Below are 21,200 nucleotides of genomic sequence, written 5' to 3' on the forward strand. Positions count from 1 at the left end.
TGACGGGCGTGTGGGCGTGCACCGAGGAGATTGTGACTTGGTCCGTCCCGTGACACTGTAAAGTTGAATAATTTATTGTTAGCTATGTGCTCTCTATGTGTTGTGGAAATTTGACTGTAAGACATATTAGAAACCATGTTTAGGCTATATGTTGGTACTGCTGGGACCCACAGAGGTCGTGTACATGTTGAATTATCTACTAAATTATTGTTTGGTACTCAGTCAGAGTTTACTTGTTTATTTTATCTCAGTCTCTATTGTTCATTATTGATGCATCATATCATTGTTGTTTGGGTTGATTTCATGATTATTGAGAGCCCGGGAGACTGGAGAGATTTATGATTGAGTGAGGCCGAGGGCCTGATTGTGAGATATTGATACTATAGCATGTGAGTTGTCTGTGCAGCACGTGAATTGGCCATGCGGATCCAGATATTGATACTATAGCACGTGAGTTGTCCGTGCAGCATGTGAGTTGGCTGTGCGGATCCAGATATTGATACTATAGCACATGAGTTGTCCGTGCAGCACGTGAGTTAGCCGTGAAGATCAAGATATTGATACTATAGCACGTGAGTTGGTCGTGCGGATCCAGATATTGATACTATAGCACGTGAGTTGGCCGTGTGGATCTAGATATTGATACTATAGCACGTGAGTTGTCTGTGCAGCACGTGAGTTGGCCGTGCGGATCCAGATATTTATACTATGGCACGTGAGTTGTCCGTGCAGCACGTGAGTTGGCCGTGCAGATTATAGCACTTGGGTTGTAGGATCCCCTCTGGAGTCTGTACACCTCCAGTGAGCGCGGGTACCTATTGAGTGTAAGTGATGAGGGCTGAGAGCCGAGTGGTTGAGCTGTTGTGACGAGTTGAGTAACTGTTGCCCTGAGAGGTTGTACTTGCTTTTCATTTGTTGTTGCACTTAGTTGCTATCTATCATTGTTGTGAAATTCTCTAAAAGATTTTATATCCGGATTGCATGAACTTGAACTGTATAAAACTGATTTGACTTAAACTGCTAGAAGTGAAAGTATGTCTACTCTCTGCTAGAATTACCGAAAATGAACTACAACTGTGTAGTTCGTCACGATATTTAGATACTTATTTATTATTGTTACTTGTTGAGTTGGTTGTACTCATACTACACCATGTATTTCGTGTGCAGATCCAGGTGTTTTTGGACATAAAGGGTGCTAACTCTCTCGCAGAGTTGATTTTTTCGGAGATTCAGAGGTAACTGTCGTGTTTCGCAGACCTTGTCTCTTCTTCCCTATCTCCTTGTTTACTATATTTGGTCTTAGACTATTATAGACCGTATTTCCAAACTTGTATTCATTTTAGATGCTCGTGTACTCAGTGACACTAGGTCTTGGGGAGTGTTCGTATCAGTATTTGTGGGATTTTATATTGTATTTAAATATTATATTTTTAAATTTAAAGAGAAATTGTGGTTTATTGAGATTGTCGGCTTGCCTAGTATCGAGATAGGTGCCATCACGACAGGTTAGGATTTTGGGTCGTGACAGTAGCTTATTGTGTGGTAGTGATTTTCCTTAGTCTGTCGTAGGTATAGTGGATATGGTTTGGGATGGTAGAGTAAGGTCATGTCCTCGGGGGGAGAGGGATGGGTTGGGGGTGGGACGGGAGGCAAGGGAGATAAGGGGAACAAAGAAGCCTATAGATTAAGAATTGGTTCATGGAACATAGGTACATTGAACAGGTAAGTTTATAGAGTTGGTGAGGATCCTCTAGAAGAGGAAGGTCAATATAGCGTGTGTCCAGGAGACTTGGTGGGTAGGATCTAAGGTGAGGGATACGGACGGGTATAAGTTATGGTACTCTGGAGTTCTGAAGAGTAAGAATGGAGTGGGTATTTTGGTAGATAGGGAACTTAGAGAGGTTGTGGTAGATGTTAGCTGTCCAACGGGACGGGACAGAATTAACGGAACGGGACGGGACGACATTTAGCCGGGATGGTAGCGGAACGGGACGAAACGGGACGGGACAAACGGGATGAAACGGTAGTCCCATCCCGTCCCGCTAACAAACGGGACGGGACGGGACAGGACGGGATGGGATGGGACAGACGGTAGGCCCATCCCATCCCACTAACAAACGGGACGAGACGGGACGGGATGGGACGGGACGGGTTCGCGGGCCTTAAGTGTCATTTTAAAAAAAAATTATTTAAACATTGAGTTTGGAAACCGTTATTCTTTTGACAATTACTAAGTTTTTAAAGTTTGCAACAACTAGTTTTTTAAGTTATTTAATAAACTTAAAAATTAAACGGAAATTAGGAAACTTAGTAGAGAATTATAAAATATTAAAACAAAAGACTTGTAATAAAATATTCTAGTAATTATAAATTTATAATAGAGTTATAATTTATTTAATATAATTTCAAGCCACTAAGTAACTAAGTAAGAGTGTAAGACAATTCATAAAAACAATTCAACGCTTAGAGCCTTTTATTTTATTAATAGAACTTTCAAATCTCACATACAAATATAATTCTTTTGAAGAGCACCTAATCTACGGCTCTACGCAGCCACCTTCTAGAAAGGGTTCTATTTGAACTAGGCCTCTTAGTAGCCAATTATAAATTATCATACTAATATTTGTAAGCTCCTATATAACTTCGTTGTAAGTTGTAACTTATCTATAATTTCTCTCGGACATTATTCTTGAATTGGCAATATTGATTGATGTTCCATGAGTTCTATGCCGGCATAGCTCCCGGTGCTAAGTATCTCATTGTATTCTTCTTCTTCCCTAGTTTCACCACTTGGTGTTTCCATAGATTTATATTTATCAAACATTGATCTAAAATAAGAATATATGTTAGCTTGACAGTCTTCGAGAGATGGTTGTTCATTTTGTTGAAATGTTAAATTCTCATAAATTTTACGAACAAGTCCATTTGCACCTCTTAATTTTAAAGATGGGTTAAGTATAGTAGAAATTAAATAAACTTGGGGAATAGGAAAAAATACTTTTTAAATTTTGTAATCATTTCATTAATGGTCGGTACATAAGTTGGATTAATTTTGCAATAATTTCATTAAGCTAGTTGTTGTAGTTGTGTTAGCACTTAGCAGAAGCATTATCTAAGGTGATAGTTAAAACTTTATCAATGAGTCCATAAAAATAAACAATTTATAGAACAGTAGTTGCAATATATGCTCCATTGTATCTTGAATCAATAAATTTATAACCAATAATACGTTTTTGTATGTTCTAGTGATGATTAACCCAATGACATGCAACAGTTAAATAATCACAACCATTAGGACTATGACCTATATCAGATGTGATAGGCATTTTACAATCTAAGTGAAACAATACACAACGAATATACTAAAGATATTCGGTTTGAAATTTAAAAACATCATTTCTAACAGTGGTCTTAGGAAAACCTTCAAAAGCAGGATTATAAGTTTTTTGTATATAATGCACAAAAAATAGGACGCGGGACAGGCGGGATGGGACAGGATGGGACAGGATGGGACGAGATGGGATGGGACAGGCGGGACAGGCGAGATGGGACGGGACGAGACGGGACGAAATGGGACGGGACAAACGGGATGAAATGGCCATCCCGTCCCATCCCGTGTCCCGTTTAACATGGGCCCATCCCGTTTGGAATTAAGCGGGATGGGACGGGATGGGATGCGGGACGGGACGGGACGTCCCGTCCCGTTGGACAGCCTTAGATGTTAGGCGGGTGAGTGACAGGTTAATTACTATTAAGTTAGTGGTAGGAGAGCGCACCCTAAATGTTGTTAGTGCTTACGCATCGCAAGCGGGCTAGGACGAGGAGGCTAAAAGGCTCTTTTAGAAGGGGTTAGATGAGATTGTGTGTAATATTCCGCTTGCTGAGAGGTTATTTATAGGAGGGGATTTCAATGGACATATTGGGTTTACTATAGGAGGTTATGGCGAGGTGCATGGCGGCTTTGGTTTTGGGGATAAGAACCGAGAAGGTACTTTGCTGTTGGATTTCGCTAAGGCATTTGAACTGGTGATTGTGAACTCTAATTTTCCAAAGAGGGAGGAGCATTTGGTTACTTTTCAAAGTACGGTGGCGAAGATCCAGATAGTTGTGCAAGGATTGCAAAGTTATCACGAGTGAGACCCTCACGATGCAGCATAGGCTTTTGGTGATGGATGTTGGTATCATGATAAAGAGGAATAATAGGTATGTGCGAAGACGATCGAGGATCAGGTGGGGATCCTTGACTAAGGATAAACCTCAGGACTTAGAGGGGAGCTTATCGGCTATGGGAGCTTGGAGGAGTAGTGGGTACGCGAGTGATGTATGGTCAAAGACGGCGAACTGTATAAGGAGGTAGCGAGAGAGGTGTTAGGGGACTCGACGGGTTACTCTGGCAGGCACAAAGGCGACTGGTGATGGAATGAAGTGGTCCAAAGTAAATTGGAAGAAAAGAAGGTGGCGTACCTGAAGTTAGTAGGGAGCACATGCGAGGAAGAGAGGAGATCGAACAGAGAGAGGTATAAGGTAGCTAGGAAGGAGGTGAAGCTGGTGGACAGGGAGGCTAAGACTGTGGCTTTTGGTTGTCTGTACGAGAAACTAGGGTCAAAAGTGGGGAGAAGAAGTTATTCCGGCTAGGCAAGGCGAGAGAGAGGAAGGCTCGGGATCTGGACCAAGTGAGGTGCATCAAAGATAAGGACGGTAGAGTATTGATGGGAGAGGCCCAGATTAAGTAGAGATGGTAGACTTACTTTCATAAACTTCTGAATGAAAAGGGGGATCAAGATATTGTGCTAAGCGAGTTGGGGTATTCCGAGAGTCACCGTGACTTTAGGTACTGTAGGCACATCAAGGTCGAGGAGGTCGTGAGGGATATGCGTAAGATGAATAAGGGCAGAGCAACCGGGCCAGATGAAATTCCGGTAGAATTTTGGAGGTATGTTGGTAGAGCAGGTTTGGAGTGGCTATATGAGCTTTTTATTGTTATTTTCAGGATAAAAAGGATGCTTGACGAGTGGAAGTGGAGTACGGTGGTTCTGTTATACAAGAACAAAGGTGATATCCAAATTTGTAAGATCTATAGTTGTATCAAATTACTGAGTCATACCATGAAAGTTTGGGAGAGGGTGGTAGAAGTAAGGGTGAGGAGGATGGTGCCTATAACTGACAACCAATTTGGGTTCATGATGGATTGTTCTACTACGGAAGATATCCACCTCATTAGGAGGTTGGAGGAACAGAGAGGGATAGGAAGAAGGATCTGCACATGGTGTTTATTTATTTGGAGAAAACGTATGACAAGGTTCCTAGAGAGGTTCTTTGGAGATGACTGGAGGCTAAAGGTGTGTCATTTGCTTACATTAGGGAAATTAAGGGCATGTATGATGGAGCTAAGACTTAGGTTAGGACAGTTGGAGGCGACTCAGAGCATTTTTCAGTTTTTATGGGGTTACACCAAGGATCTTCTGCTCAGCCCGTTCTTATTTTCCCTGGTGATGGACGCACAGACACACCATATTCAAGGGGAGGTGCCATTGTGTATGTTATTCGCTGATTACATAGTTCTGATAGATGAGACGCGAGGCGGCGTTAATGAGAGTCTGGAAGTTTGGAGACAGGCCCTTGAGTATAAGGGTTTTAAGTTAAGCAGGACTAAGATGGAATACCTGGAGTACACGTTCAGCATCGAGCCGATGGAAGTGGGCATGAGGCTTGAATCATAGGTCATCCCCAAGAGAGGCAGTTTCAAGTACCTTGGGTCAGTTATCCAGGGGGATGGGGAGATCGACGAGAATGTCATACATCATATAGGGGTGGGGTGGATTAAATGGAGGTTAGCATCTGGAGTCGTATATGAGAAAGCGCACCACTACTCAAAGGTAAGTTTTATAGAGCGGTGGCTAGATCGGCCATATTGTATGGGGCTGAGTGTTGTCCAGTTAAGAACTCACATATCTAGAAGATGAAAGTAGCAGAAATGAGGATGTTGAGGTGGAGTACGGGCACACTATGATGGACAGGATTAGGAATGAAGATAATCGGGAGAAGGTCGGCATGGCTCCCATGGATGACAAGATGGGGGAAGCAAGGCTCAAATGGTTTGGGCACATACAAAGGAGAAGCCCAGATGCCCTAGTAAGGAGGTGTGAGTAGTTGGCTTTGGTGGGTACGAGGAGAGGTAGAGGGTGGCCTAAGAAGTATTGGGGAGAGGTGATCAGATAGGACATGGCGTGGCTTCAAATTTTCGAGGACATGGCCCTTGATAAGATGTGGAGGTCGAGCATTAGGGTTGTAGGTTAGAAGGTAGTTTAGCGTATTTCTACTTCGTACCAGTGTGAGGCTAGTCTGATAGGATTTTGTCTTAGACTGCTAGTGATTAATGTTGTATTCACACTATTCTTTCATTTTTCATAGTGCCGGGCTTTATTTACTGGTTTGTTTTTGCTTTTCATTTATTTTCTGGTTCGTATGATGCTATTATTATTTCTATGGTTTCTGTTGATGGTACTGATATATTGTCTCTTCTCATCTTCTTGAGCTGAAGGTCTACCGGAAATAGCCTCTCTACTCTCTCGAGGTAGGGGTAAGGTCTGTGTACACACTATCCTCCCCCCCTCTCCGGACCCCACTTGTGGGATTTTACCGGGTCGCTGTTGTTGTTGTTGTTGTTGTTGTTGTTGTAACAGTAGATGCAAAATTAGTGAATCTAGGTTTATTAGAGTTCAAGCCTCCATATGTAATTCGATTGTTTCGTAATGTATCATATTGTATTGTATTGTATGTGTTGTTAAAGCAACATTTAGATATATTGTGTATTTTGTTGTCTTTTAATACAATTTTCTTGTTTAGCTTGATTAATTATACTGTACAATAACAAATAAATTTACTAAAATACCCTTAACTACGAAATATAAAATTCTTGGTACTTCGTCTTCTTAAGGTAAAATTCAGCCATGGATAAAATTAGAGTCCCTAGTATACTTGTCCATTGATATCCTTCACATTATGCATGATGTTTTATACTTCAATACTACACAAGAGGGAGGGTGATTTGTGTGGTGCCTAATTTTCGCGTGCACTGAATTATCGAAGGACCTGATTCTTCTATGCATTCCTTACACTACGGTTGCGGAATGAATAATGCAGAAAGTAAAGAACACAAGAATTTTTACGTAAAAGACGCCGGGCTCAAAAGGTGAAAAAATCACTATCTACTATCTAGTAGGATTTTTCTCAAACACTTCACTACAATTTCTGAGCCAACGACAAAGTTTACAACCTCTTGTAAGCATAAGAATTAACTCTAACTCTTGTAGCAACACACCACAGGTTGTTGTGACTACATCAAGTTAACTATAGCCTGAATGATACAACTCAAGTACCTATAGTACAATTTACTTCTAAGAAAGCTGAAAGGTATAACTCTGTCATGACCCAATTTTTCCTCCGTAAGATGTCGTGACGGCACCTAGTCTCTACGACTAGGTGAGCCTAACAAAGATACGGAAATAACAAAAATGGAAACAAAACTTAACAACTAACTGTAATAGAAAACTAAATAACTGATAACAATGACGTTGAGCATTAACAATAACCAACACTCTAATAATACAGTATTCCCAAAACCCGGAACATCATAAGTCACAAGCTACAGGAGAAAACTAGTATCTCTATACACCAAAGTCTAATAAAAGAAGTAAGGAAGGTGAATGACATAGAAGGGAATAGAGGGGGGACTCCGAGATCTGCGGACGCGGCAGATATAACTTGAAGTCTCCGTACAACAGCAAGCACTCTCAGCTAGTAGCGAGGCTGATAAGAAGTACCTGGATCTGCATACAAAACATGTGCAGAATAGTAGCATGAGTACACCACAACGGTATCCAGTAAGTGCCAAGCCTAACCTCGGTAGAGTAGTGACGAGGTCAGAATCGGGCCCTACTGGGATATAATAATAAGACAGATGCTATAATAATAAAAAACAAAGAAGACAACAGCAAGTATTCACAAAGCAATAACAACACCGCACAATGAAATAACAACAGGGGCGCTCCCGAAATACCGTCTCGTAGTCCCAAAAGTAAATATACAGGGAGAACTCCCGAGGTATCACCTCGTAGTCACAAAAGTAAATATGCAGGGAGAACTCTAGAGGAACCGCCTCGTAGTCTCAAAAGTAAATATGCAGGGAGAACTCCTGAGGAACCGCCTCGTAATCTCAAAAGTAAATGTGCAGGGAGAACTCTCGAGTAACTGCCTCGTAGTCTCAAAAGTAAATGTGCAGGGAGAACTCCCGAGGAACCACCCCGTAGTCTCAAAAGTAAATGTGCAGGGAGAACTCCCAAGGAACTGCCTCATAGTCTCAAAAGTAAACACACAACTCAAATCGATAAATACAACAGTTAATAGCAAGAATTCTATAGTTAAGACTGATAAATATCAAGGGAAAATAGGAAATCAATTAGGCATGCTTCACAGAGTTCTATAAACAGTTAAAGCACATAGACATGGGATATTAGACTAAACAAGGCAACTACACATGCTGGTATAACTTAATTAAAATAAAAACAGATCACTACTCGGTGAAAATTCTGGTTTTACAACAAATAGCACGTGTACACACTCGTCACCTCGCGTACACGCCGCTCACATATCACAACAGTATCAAATCCTAAGGAGATTTCCCCCACATAAGGTTAGGCAAGCCACTTACCTCGAATCAAGCTCAATCAATCGGTAACAATGCCTTTTCCACGAATATACGACTCTGAATGGCCCAAATCTAGCCAAAATCAATTACATACCATAAATACAACTATAAGAAATTAATCTAATTAATGAAATCAAAGCTAAAGCAAGAAATTAGAAAATCGCCCCAAAAAGTCTCCCCGGGCCCACATCTCGGAATCGGGTAAAAGTAACAAAATATGAATACCCATTCACTCTTGAGTTCACTCGTACCAAAATTATCCAAATCCGATGTCAAAATCTCAATCAAAACCCAAAATCTTAGTTGAAAAACTTCTTCCCATTTTCCCCAAAATTTCAACTCAAATCCGAAATTAAATGTTGAAATCAGCCATAGATTAGTGGAATATTACCATAAATGAGTTAAGAATCGTTACCCAAAAGTTTTCTCTAAAATTGCCTCAAATAATCGCCCAATCTGAGCTCTCAAGGTCCCAATATTGGAAATGAGACCAAACCCTCGAAATTTCCTCTTTTCTGCCCAGCGATCTCGCACCTGCGGAACTTCCATCGTAGGTGCGGAAATGGCTCGAGGTGATTGGGACCGCTCCTGTGATCAGGTGGTCGCACCTCCGGACAGCGGTCCGCTTCTGCGATCTCCCCTTCCAGCTCACTCTCCGCTTTTGCGGAACTTCAAGCGCATATGCGGGATCGCAGATGCGGAAATTCCCTCGCACATGTGACCCATGGACATCTCCTCAATCCCACTTATGCGCTTGGCCTTTCGCACGTGCGTGCCCGCACCTTTGGCCACCCCACCGCAGGTGCGATTACACCAGAAGCTTGAAAGCTTTAGGAATTAAACAAGTCCAAATTTCGATCCGTTAAGCATCCGAAACTCACCCGAGGCCCCTAGGACCTCAACCAAACATACCAACAAGTCCTAAAATACCATACGAACTTAGTCAAGCCCTCAAATCACATCAAACCACGCTAAAACACGAATCACCCTCCAATTCAAACTTAATAAACTTTGAAACTTCAAACTTCTACAACTCATGTCGAAACCTAACAAATCACGTCCGATTGACCTCAAATTTTGCACACAAGTCATATTCGACATTGCGGGCCTACTCAAACATCCGAATTCAGAATCAGAATCCGACCCCGATATCAAAAAGTCCACTACCTGTCAAAATCTCCAAAACTTCGATTTTCGCGAAATCAAGGCTAATTTAGCTACAGACCTCCAATTCACATTCCGGACACGCTCCTAAGTCCAAATTCACCCAATGGAGCTAACGGAACCGATGAAAATCTATTTTGGAGTCATCTTTATACAATTCCAATCACGGTCAAAATCGTAAGACTTAAGTTTCCGTTTTAGGGACTAAGTGTCCCAATTCACTCCGACCCACAACAACAACCTCCCGGCAAGTCACATAAGCAAAAAAGGATATGGGGAAAGCAATAAATGGGGGATCAGGTCTATTACTCTCAAAACGACCGACCGAGTCGTTACATTATCCCCCTCTTAAAACAATAGTTAGTTCTCGAACGAGCATAGAGACATACCTGAAGTTGTGAAAAGATGAGGATAACGGTTGCGCATATCCTTCTCGGTCTCCCAAGTCGCCTCCTCGACCGGCTGGCCCCTCCACTGAACCTTCACTGATGCAATGTTCTTTGACCTCAGCTTCCGAACCTACCTGTCCAAAATAGCCACTTGCTCCTTAAAATAAGATAGATCATTGTCCAACAGGACTGAGCTGAAATCCAACACATGAGCCGGATCGCCGTGATACTTCCAGAGCATAGAAACATGGAATACTTGATGGACCCATGCAAGACTGGGAGGCAAGGTAAGCTCATAAGCAACCTCCCCAATACGTCGCAACACCTAAAACGGGCCGATAAACCTTAGTCTCAGCTTTCCCTTCTTCCCAAACTTCATAACGCCCTTCATAGGAAAAACCCGGAGCAAGACCCGCTCTCCAACCATGAATGCAACATCACGAACCTTCCGGTCCGCATAACTCTTCTGTCTGGACTGGGCTGTGCGAAGTCGATCCTCAATTACCTTCACCTTATCCAGGGAATCCTGAACCAAGTCTGTATCCAATAATCTCGCCTCATTTGGACTCGAACCAACCTACTGGAGACCGACACCGCCTACCATACAGAGCCTCATACGGTGCCATCTGAATGCTCGACTGATAACTGTTGTTGTAGGAAAACTCCGCAAGTGGCAAGAACTGTTCCCAAGCACCCCCAAAATCTATCACACAAGTGCGGAGCATATCCTCCAGTATCTCAATAGTGCGCTCGGATTGTTCGTCCGTCTGAGGGTGAAATATTGTGCTCAGCTCAACCCGAGTATCCAACTCCTGTTGTACATCCCTCCATAACCGTGATGTAAACTGCGTACCCCGGTCAAATATGATAGATACTGGTACGCCATAAAGCCTAACAATCTCATGGATATAAATTTGAGCCAACTGCTCGGAAGAATAGGTAGTCATCACAGGAATGAAATGAGCTGACTTGGTAAGCCTATCCATAATCACCCAAACTGCATCAAACCTCTGTTGAGTCCGTGGGAATCCAACAATGAAATCCATAGTGATCCACTCCCATTTCCACTCCGAGATCTCTAACTTTTGAAGCAATCCACTTGGTCGCTGATGCTCATACTTTACCTGTTGGCAATTCAGACACTGAGCTACATATTCCACTATGTCCTTCTTCATTTTTCTCCATCAGTAATGTTGCATCAAGTCCTGATACATCTTTGCGGCACCCGGATAAATGAAGTACCGCGAGTTGTGAGCCTCCTAGAGAATCAACTCACGCAAATCATATATATTGGGCACACATAGCCCGCCCTGCATCCTCAATGCACCACCATCCCCAATAGTGACCTCCTTAGCATCACCATGTTGGACCGTGTCCTTAAGGATAAGCAGGTGGGGGTCATCATACTGACACTCCCTGATACGATCATAAAGAGAAGACCGAGAGACCACACAATCCAATACTCAACTCGGCTTAGAAATATCCAATCTAACAAACTGGCTGGCTAAGGCTTGAACATCCAATGCCAATGGCCTCTTTACTGCTGGTAGATATGCTAAGCTCCCCAAACTCTCCGCCCGACGACTCAAAGCATCGGCCACTACATTGGCCTTCCTAGAATGGTACAAAATAGTGATATCATAATCCTTAAGCAGCTCCAACCACCTCCGCTGACGCAAGTTAAGATCTTTCTATTTAAACAGATGCTGCAAACTCAGGTGATCGGTGTAGATCTCACAAGGGACATCGTACAAATAGTGCCGCCAAATCTTCAAAGCATGAACAATAGCTGCTAACTCAAGGTCGTGGACATGATAGTTCTTTTCATGCACCTTTAGATGTCTGGACACGTAGACAATCACCCTACCGTCATGCATCAACACCGTGTCGAGACCAATCCGCAACGCATCACAGTATACTGTATAAGACCTCGAACCTTAAGGCAATATCAATATTGGGGTTGTAGTCAAAGTTGTCTTGAGCTTCTGAAAGCTCTCCTCACACTCCTCTGTCCACCTGAACGGATCACCCTTCTGGGTCAGCCTGGTCATAAGTGCTGCAATAGACAAGAAACCCTCTACAAATAAACGTTAATACCCCGCCAAACCAAGAAAACTCTGGATCTCCGTAGATGAGGACGGTCCGGGCCAACTCTGCACTGCTTCAATCTTCTTCGGATCCACCTGGACCCCATCACTCGATATTATATGTCCTAAGAATGCCACTGAGTCTAGCCAAAACTCACACTTTGAAAATTTTGCATATAACTTCTTTTCTCTCACGGTCTGAAGCACAATCATCAGGTGATGTTCATGATCCTCCTGAGTTCGGGAGTACACCAGAATGTCGTCAATAAACACAACGACGAATGAGTCAAGATAGGGTAGGAACACACTGTGCATCAAGTGCATAAAAGTTATTGGGGCATTGGTCAGCCCAAATGACATCACAAGGAACTCGTAATGGCCATATGTAGTCCTGAAAGCAGTCTTCGGGATATCTGACTCGCGAATCTTCAACTGATGATAGCTTGAATGTAAGTCAATCTTCGAAAACACTCTGGCACCCTGTAACTGATCAAATAAGTCATCAATACGAGGCAATGGATACATGTTCTTCACCGTGACTTTGTTCAACTGGCAGTAATCAATACACATCCGCATAGAACTATCCTTCGTCTTCACAAATAAGACAGGAGCACCCCAAGGTGACACAATGGGCCGAATGAAGCCCTTATCAAGCAACTCCTGTAACTGCTCCTTCAACTCTTTCAACTCATGAGGATCCATACGATACGGAGGAATAGAGATAGCTTAAGTGCCCGGCAACAAATCAATGCCAAAATCAATCTCTGTCGAGCAACATGCCCAGAAGATCAGCTGGAAACACATCTAGAAAGTCCCTCACTACTGGAACTGACTCAACTGTAGGAGTATCAATACCGACATCTCTCACATAAGCTAGATACGCGTCACAACCCTTCTCAACCATTCGTTGAGCTTTAAGAAATGAAATAACTCTGCTGGGAGTATACTCTAAGGTACCTCTCTACTCTAATCGCGGTAATCCTGGCATAGCCAGCATCACAATTTTGGCGTGACAATCAAGAATAGCATAATGGGGCGACAACCAGTCCATGCCCAAAATAATATCAAAGTCTACCACGCTGATCAATAACAAATCGGCTCTGGTCTCAAAACCATTAAGAGCAATACTGATACACGCGGTCCATAACAAGAGAGTCTCCCACAAGAGTAGACACATAAATAGGGGAACTCAAGGAATCCCGAGATATGCCCAAATACGGGGCAAAATAAAAGGACACATAGGAATAAGTGGAGCCTGGATCAAATAAGACCGATGCATCTCTATGACAGACCGGAACAATACCTGTAATGACAGAGTCAGAAGCAAATACCTCTGTACGAGTAGGAAGAGCATAATATCTGCCCTGGCCTCCCCCTCTAGGGCGACCTCCACCTCGAGCTGGCTGAGTAGGTGGGGCGGTAGCTGGTGCTGGAATCATAGACTGAGGACCCGGTGGAGCACGTTGTGCCTGAGAAGTCTGTGGAGGTACACCTCTCCTAAGTCTGGGGCAATCCCTCACTAGATGGTGAGTGTTGCCACACTCAAAACAAGCTCTCAGATAGCGTGGCTAATGTGACTGGCTCGGGCTAGGTATGCTGGACTGACTACTAAAAGCACCCCGTGCAGGAGGTGCACTAGATACTTGTGGTACATAATAAGGCTCCTGGGGCCTAGAAGGGACTGGAATACCACTAGCGGCTGGAAGAGTTGAATGAACGGGGCGACTCACATAACCCATACCATGGCGAGCTACTGGGGCACGAGCACCAGAATAAGAACTAGTGTCTCGAGAGCTCTTGGCCTCTCTATCCTCTCTATCCTTGGTAAGCATGCCCTCCAATCTCCTGGCGATACTCATAACCTGCTGATAAGAAATATCCATCTCCAACTCCCTGGCCATACTAATCCGGATACTGGGGTTTAGTCCCTCAATAAACCGTTGAACCCTCTCTCGAACTGTGGCAACCAAGGCCGGTGCATGTCATGCCAAATCACTAAACTGGACTGCATACTCTAACACGGTCATAGCACCCTGGCACAACTGCTCAAACTCCACGCACCATGACTCATTGAGGCTTTGAGGGACATACTCTCTCAAAAATATGTCTGATAACTGAGTCCATGCAAGTGAAGTTGCCCCATCCGGACTACTCAACTCATAAGCATGCCACCACTGATAGGCTGCTCCTCTAGACTGGAAGGTGGTAAAAGAAACCCCACTCGTCTCTGCTATGCCCATAGTACGGAGAATACGATGACACTCCTCCAGAAAACCCTAAGTATCATCTGTAGCCAATCCGCTGAAGGTAGGTGGGTAGTACTTCTTGTACCTCTCAAGTCTGAGCTACTCCGCCTCCGAAGCGGTTGTCCTAGTCTCGTGCTGAACCTGAGCTACCGGCTGCATCGGTATTATCTTTGAAACCTGGTCGGCCTGAACCCGCTGCTCTAGAGTATCGGCGATGGGAGTGTGTGCTCCTCCCCCTGCCTGAGATGTGGCAGGAGCAAGTGGAATCAATCCAGCCTGAGCTAAGGTTCTGAACATGCTCAGAAACTAGGCTAGAGTCTCCTGGAAGGCTGGTGCAGCAACAGGTATCTCAGGTATCTGCTCTTCAGTTGGAGCTACTGGGGGCTCCTCTGTAGCAGCTCGTTCGGGTGCTCTGGCTGCACCGCGTGGATGTCCTCTGCCTCTACCCCTGCCTCGACCTCTCGCAGCTCTAGCAGGGGGTGCGAGTACCTGGTCATCAGCTCCGCCTATACGTGTCCTCACCATCTGTGAGAGAATAGAATACAGAAGTATAGAATTTCAAAGTCAACAATTTCGCACGACAAGGAATCAAAGAAGTAAAATTTTCCTACAGTCTCATAGCCTCCCGAAGATAAATACATACGTCTTTGTACCGATCTGCGAGACTTTACTAAATTTGCTTGTGACTCATGACACCTATGAACCTAGAGCTTTGATACCAACTTGTCACGACCCAATTCTCCTTCTGTAAGATGTCGTGATGGCACCTAGCCTCTATGACTAGGTAAGCCTAACAAAGATGCGGAAATAATAAAAATGGAAACCAAACTTAACAACTAACTGTAACAGATAACTAAATAACTTATAACAATGACGCTCGGTATTTACAATAACCAACACTCTAATAATACACAGTATTCCCGAAACCCGGAACATCATAAGTCACAAGTTACGAAAGGAAACTAGTATCTCTATACACTAGAGTCTAATAAAAGACGTAAGGAAGGTAAATGACATATGAGGGAATAGATGGGGACTCCGAGGTCAGCGAACGTGTCAGATATACCTTGAAGTCTCCGTACAGCAGCAAGCACTCTCAGCTAGTAGCGGAGCTGATAAGAAATACATGAATCTACACACAACACATGTGTAGAAGAGTAGCATGAGTACACCACAACCGGTAACCAGTAAGTGCCAAGCCTAACCTCGGTAGAGTAGTGACGAGGTCAAGTCCAGGCCCTACTAGGATATAGTAATAAGACATATGCTATAATAAAAAATATGAAGTAAAACGGAGAAGACAACAACAAGTATTCATAAAGCAATGACAACACCGCACAATGATATAACAACAGGGGTGCTAACGAGATACCGTCTCGTAGTCCTAAAAGTAAATATACAGGGAGAACTCCCGAGGTACCGCCTTGTAGTCTCAAAAGTAAATATGCAGGGAGAACTCCCGAAGAACCGTCTCGTAGTCTCAAAAGTAAATGTGCAGAGAGAACTTCCGAGGAACCGCCTCGTAGTCTCAAAAGTAAATGTGCAGGAATAACTCCCGAGTAACTGCCTCGTAGTCTCAAAAGTAAATGTACAGGGAGAACTCCCGAGGAACCGCCTCGTAGTCTCAAAAGTAAATGTGCAAGGAGAACTCCCGAGGAACCGCCTCGTAGTCTCAAAAGTAAACACACAGCTCAAACCGATAAATACAACAGTTAACAGCAAGAATTCTACAGTTAATACTGATAAATATCAACGTAAAACAGGAAATCAATTAGCCATGCTGCATAGAGTTCAAATAAGCAGTTAAAGCACGTAGACATGGGATATTAGACTAAACAAGGTAACTACACATGTTGGTATAACTCAATTAAAATGAAAACAGATCACTACTCAGTGAAAAATATGGTTTTACAACAAATAGTTTGTGTACGCACTCATCACCTCACGTACACGGCGCTCACATATCACAACAGTACCAAATCCTAAGGGGATCTCCCGCATACAAGGTTAGGCAATCCACCTACCTCGAACCAAGCTCAAGCAATCGGTAAAAATGCCTTTTCCACGAATATCCGACTCCGAATGGCCCAAATCTAGCCAAAATAAATTACATATCATAAATACAACTATAAGAAATTAATCTAATTAATGAAATCAAAGCTAAAGCGAGAAATTAAAAAATCGCCTCAAAAAGTCTCCTCGGGCCCACGTCTCGGAATCGGGTAAAAGTCACAAAATATGAACACTCATTCACTCATGAGTTCACTCGTACCAAAATTATCCAAATACGATGTCAAAATCTCAATCAAAACCCAAAATCTTAGTTGAAGAATTTCTTCCCATTTTTCCAAAATTTCAACCCAAATCCGAAATTAAATGATGAAATCAACCATATATTAGTAGAAAATAATCATAAATGAGTTAAGAATCGTTACCCAAAAGTTTTCTCTGAAAATCCCTCAAATAATCGCCCAATTCGAGCTCTCAAGGTTCCAAAATTGGAAATGAGACCAAACACTAAAAATTTCCTCTTTTCTGCCCAGCGATTTCGCACTTGCAACACCGTACCTGCGGAATTTCCATCGCAGGTGCGGAAATGGCTCAAGGTGACTGGGACCGCTTCTGCGATTAGGTGGTTGCACCTGCGGACAGTGGTCCGCTTCTACGGTCTCCCATTCCAGCTCACTCTCCGCTTCTGCGGAACTTCAAGCACATATGCGGGCTCACAGATGCGAAAATTTCCTCGTACCTGCGACCCCTGGCCATCTTGGTTTTTCGCACGTGTGTGTCCGCACTTGCGGCCACCCCACCGCAGGTGCGATTACACCAGAAGCTTGAAAGCTTCAGCAATTACACAAGTCCAAATTTCGATCCATTTAGCATCCGAAACTCACTCGAGGACCCCGGGACCTCAACCAAACATACCAACAAGTCCTAAAACACCATACGAACTTAGTCGAGCCCTCAAATCACATCAAACAACGCTAAAAATACGAATCACCCTCCAATTCAAACTTAATGAACTTTGAAACTTCAAACTTCTACAACCGATGCCAAAACCTACCAAATCACGTCCGATTGACCTCAAATTTTGCACATAAGTCATATTCGACATTACGGACCTATTCCAACTTTCGGAATCGGAATCCGACTCTGATATCAAAAAGTCCACTACTGATCAAAATTTTTAAAAATTCGACTTTCGCCAATTCAATCCTAATTTAGCTATAGATCTCCAATTCACATTTTGGACACGCTTCTAGTCCAAATTCACCCAACGGAGCTAACAAAACTGACGAAACTCTATTCCGGAGTCATCTTCATACAGTTCCAACCACGGTCAAAATTCTAAGACTTAAGCTTCCATTTTAGGGACTAAGTGTCCCAATTCACTCCGAACCCACAACAACCTCCCGGCAAGTCACAGAAGCAGAAAAAGATACAGGGAAAGCAGTAAACGGGGGATCGGTGCTATTACTCTCAAAACGACCGGCCAGGACGTTACAAACTCAAAATGCTTATTACACTTTGAACTAGAAATAAAGATAGACACATAAAACTCTTTATGGAGCTGATTCTTCAATCTGGTTCGCGTAGCTTCAGGATTCGCACTCTTGAATCTCACAGAAATTGCTCACAAAATGCCTTGCTAATTTTCTCTCAATTCTGCTTAACTTCAGTATATGTGTGTTACCTGTAAAACAGAATAAACTGAAATTTATAAAGTTAGTAGAATAAAGATTAACTAGAGGTCTAATGCTTTCTCTTCCATTAAGGAAGAGTTCTAGTTAACTTCAAGCTCTAACTCTTTCCTTTTCTTGGATAGAGCTCTCTTCAAGTAAGGAGTCTTGCTCCTTATCAAATATGCAATCTTTACGTTCAGAAATTATCAGAAATAACCATTTATACTTGTCCCTTGCACGTGCATGCATTTTGCTTGATTCTGACTGTAACCTGTGTACAATGTCCATGGAAGTGGTTCAGGGACATTGTAACTTCTAAAGTAAGTTTCTAATTGGTGATCACAACAAATAAAGAGCAGGCTGTCATTATAGTATCAAATATACCAACTTTTAACCTTTTAAAATAATACATATGTTGACATAGTCTGGAATATATTTCAAGAGTGGAAGCCGAATTAGCTAGAATCTTGCTCCTGCAGGTGGATTTCTTCAAAATATTACTACAGTATCTAACAAAGAATAAGAGCAGGCCAATGCTGGTGTATTTATACTAGTATAATAACTTTGCTAGAACCTTATTAATAAGCTAGCAAGTGAGTCAGTCGTTAAACTTTAGCAATGGCGGCCAGAAGCAGCAGCATAATTATTCTCATGATTATTCTTACTACCACTATTTTGTTGATTAACCCAGCTTTATCACACTCACCAACAAGCAGTTTTTCTTATATTGATGAAGAAGAAAATCAGCTTAATTTTCATGACTCTTGGTCGTCTGTAAATGTCGAAATTGCGCATGTGGCTGTGGATGTCCAGGCCGTAACTAGTACTCTAGCTCCGCCTCTGACAAGAGATATACGTAGATCATGCTTCTATATCTGTGTGTGAAAATATAATATTTATAGGTGTACTGTACTTTGTCTAGAAGACTCTATTGGCACCTATGAAAGTTCCCTTTGTAATGCTACTGTTTGTCTAAGTGGAATTTTTCTACTCTTAAGTGTGCCTGATGTTTTTTATCTCTCTGCCATCCTCTTAATTTGTGCCCTATGATATTATGAAGAATCCATCTCAGATTCCAGCTATATTGGTAAAATGAGAGTCGATATGGTTTTGCATTTTATTTAACAGCTTCTACACTGTGACTTTTGTACATATATTCCAGATGCTAATAACAAATTTATGCGTGACACCTTTTTTTAGTAGAAAGCAAATAACAACATTGGGAAACAGACGTATGCATGAATTTTGTAAGCGATATCGAAATTTATATAAGAACGGGAATAAATAACTTTAATTATCATATTTCTACATAGAAAATAACCTTAGTCCATTAATTTTTTGAGTTTTAAGTTAGAAAAGGTCTTGAGTTCAATTCTATTTAATCATAATTTTTAACCACATAGGCTCTATCAAATATTTGCAAAAAATACGTGCTAGTTAAGGCTCAAACCTCTAACCTCATAAAGCAAGACCAGGCACATAACCAACACACCAGGAGACAATGTGTGTCAAGTGGTGCCATTTTTTCCTTACTTATTTATTTCCTCACACAAAATTAATACACATATTTAGTAAAATTTTCCGACAAAGCGTTGTTGCGTGACACCGCTTCGTTTAATTCGTCTTTAAGTGTTCAAGGTGATAAATATGGAATAGCTATCAATTTCTGCCTTAAATTAGATACTACTTGCAGCAAATAAATTTATTATTCAGTATATAAAACAAGGCATCGAGAGATTCATGGTGATGAAAGATAAATATTTTAGTTCTTGCTAATTCTTGATTGATGATGAAGCTTGAAGTAGAGAGGCAAGGCAACCAACTTGATCAGTTATTCTAAATTTCACGCACTTGCATCATTTTGGAAGAAAATATATTCAGCAATTCCAGCTATTTAAATTATACATGTCGAGTAAATCCGTAATGCATTTCAACATCGACATCTGAAATATAGGAGCTTACTCCAAAGATGAATTTTAATTAGCGACTAACTGATTACAACAGACGATGATATAAGTGGCTGATAATACAATGTCAGAAATCAGCATTGCTATAAATAGTAAAGCTTTAACGTTTATGCTGCGATAGTGTAAACCATTTTATACAATCTGGTCACATAAAAGATAATTACATGTCATCGGCCATAATAAATTAGATTAGTTGCCTACTACAACATACGCTAATAGTATTAAAAATTTTACGCTTTCCGCTGTTATATAAGTTAAATCTCATTTATGATTATTGGTTGTCATTGCAACTCAAGGTTTACAAGCTTCTGGATCATAACAGCATTATTCCTTTTTATATCCACTCGATTTCCAATTATAACTTTGTCAACTATGTGAGTAACATGTAAGTATTTGGTTTTTCTAAGGATAAAGAAATGTAGAACAAGTCAAGAACCTTCATTCCCTCGATTGGCCACGAATATGTCCAGCCTTCAGTCCTCTCCGTGACTTTAGTTTAGAATATATTTCAACACTGACTTTAAAGATTAGCGTTGAACTTCAAATTCAATTCACAGTTTGTAAATGATGAGAGCAAACAATAAGAGCAAGCTGGCAATTATGTAATGTCACTTTCAATAGCCTTATTCATTTGACAAATGCCTTAGGGCTTCACCAAACCTTGAGCTTTTATCAATGGCCAGAAACAAGATAGAGTATGTTCTTATTATTCTGATGATTATTGCTTTTTTCTTCTACCATGGCTACCCAGCTGTATCACGTATCGTGCTATCAATGGATGAATCAGCTTCTAGCACACAACAATGGGCTGAAACAACAAGCTCTTATGATCATGAAGAAGAAAAGTCTTTTCGCTCTGTGAGCTTTCAGGGGAATGCTCATCAGGATCCATGTGCTATGGGCTGCCCCAGTGAAATTTGTGGTTGCTACTAGGTTGATCTAAATACACCCACCCAG

The 21,200-nt window shown here is 42.0% G+C and overlaps 1 long non-coding RNA gene across 1 annotated transcript; it reads left to right on the forward strand.

Annotated features, from left to right (window-relative positions):
• The first annotated feature begins 670 nt into the window (after positions 1–670).
• On the forward strand, positions 671–19,273 carry LOC138906357 (uncharacterized). The gene is made up of 2 exons (XR_011413617.1): positions 671–1,241; positions 19,024–19,273. It is a non-coding gene; the product is annotated as an uncharacterized lncRNA (long non-coding RNA).
• Positions 19,274–21,200: the final 1,927 nt, after the last annotated feature.

Source organism: Nicotiana tomentosiformis, chromosome 2 (genome assembly GCF_000390325.3).
Source record: "Nicotiana tomentosiformis chromosome 2, ASM39032v3, whole genome shotgun sequence".
NCBI classification, from domain to species: domain Eukaryota; kingdom Viridiplantae; phylum Streptophyta; class Magnoliopsida; order Solanales; family Solanaceae; genus Nicotiana; species Nicotiana tomentosiformis.